The sequence below is a fragment of the Microcebus murinus genome, chromosome 1, assembly GCF_040939455.1.
Source record: "Microcebus murinus isolate Inina chromosome 1, M.murinus_Inina_mat1.0, whole genome shotgun sequence".
Classification (NCBI taxonomy): Eukaryota; Metazoa; Chordata; class Mammalia; order Primates; family Cheirogaleidae; genus Microcebus; species Microcebus murinus.
In genome coordinates, this window is record NC_134104.1 from 69,220,064 (window position 1) to 69,221,874 (window position 1,811).

A 1,811-nucleotide genomic window follows, 5' to 3' on the forward strand; every position below is an offset into this window, starting at 1 on the left:
ACAGACCATTTAATTTCTTATGAAACTAAACATACACTTACTACACTCAGCAATTACACCCTTGGACATTTATTCCAGAGAAAGGAAAACTTAAATTCACACAAAAACTGTACATGAGGGTTCATAGCCACATTATTTGTATTAGTAAAAATCTGAAAGCAATGCAAATGTCCTTCAGTGGGTGAATGGTTAAACAAACTCTGGTACATTCCTACAATGGCAGAATACTCATCAACAAAAAAGAATGAACTATTGATACATGCAACTTGGAAGGATCATAAGGGAATTGTGTAGAGTGATAAAAGGCAGTCTCTAAAGTTTATATCCTACATGGCTCCATTTATACAGCATCCTGAAATGACAAAATTATAGAGATAGAAGATTAGTGGTTGTAAAGGAACAGAGATGGGTTAAGGAGGTGTGACTCTAAAGAGGTAGCACAAGGGAGTCCTTTACAGTGATGAAATAGATATGTTGTGATTATTGTGGTGGTTACACAATATATGTGGGATCAAACTGGATAGAACTACACACACACATATATATACACACAAATCAGTGCACATAAAAACTGGCGAAAACTGAATAAGGTCTATAGTCTACTTAACAGTATTGTACCAATGTCTATTTCCTGGTTTTGATATTGTACTGCAGTCATACAGATGTCATCCTTGGGGGAACCTGGGTTCAAGAAACTATGCATTACTTTTGTAACTTCCTGTGAGTCTATAATCATTTTAAAATAATAACATTTTTCAGTTAATAAACTTATGTAACGGGAGTAAAAGCTTTGCTGGAGAGCTCATGCTGGGCTGGTTAAGTTACAGCTCTTTAAAGACATGCTTTTTTCCAAATCTCTTCCTAAATGCCTTTAATTAAGCAGCCAGCATGAAACAAAGAGCAAATCAACTCATATTCCTCCCCATTTAAAATAAACAAAGGTGAAAAACCAAAAATTTTGAACAAATCTATGAATACGTGAACCTTGATTGGTCTTATTTCTTCAAGGCAGAAGCCACTAGAATGTAGTTGATAGAGGGTAGGAACAGTATCTTTATGATTCTTGTGCCGAGCAGATAACTTGGCTCATAGGAGGAGCCCAGTAAAGGCTTTTGGAAGCAAGGAAAATAGGGAGTGAAGGAGAAAGAAGGGTGAAGAAAGGGAAAGAACCTCTGGTAGACCTAGGACAGTGTCTTCTCTTTGTGTCAGTGCAGGAAGGTTGTATTTGGTTAATGACAGATCAATATACAGGACCAATTCCCTGTGTGGGGGCGGTGCAGGCAAGGAAGGAAAAGTCCCACTGTGTAGACTACTGTATCCTTAGAAAATGAAAATCATAACTCTTGCTGGACTCCACTTTTACCAGGGGGCAAGAGTGCCTGGATGAGGCTGCATCTATGTAGACTAGGGCCAGTCTGGGAAGGAAGGAGCCTGAAAGAGTCACTGAAACAGTATAGTGGAAAGGTTTTAAAGGATGAATATTGGCTGAGGTCTTGAATGACAGCCCAGATTCAGCCAAGTATGAGCAAATATCAAACCCAGTCCAGAAGTCAGATGTGCGCAACCTGGAATCAGGAGTCAGAAGGGGACAGGATTGGCACGAATCAGGGTCAAATGTGGAGCATTTAACCAGTAGAGAAGGCACTCATGACCTGCATTTGTTCTGGTGCCGTCTTGCAGTGTATGGGCCCATCTGGACACCGGACTTAATATATGAAGCCTTCTAAAGTATATTGGATTCTTCAAAATGTTAGGACAATATTATTATGCAAATTTTTAGGGCTTATTTCTTAACACTATTTTGAAGATTA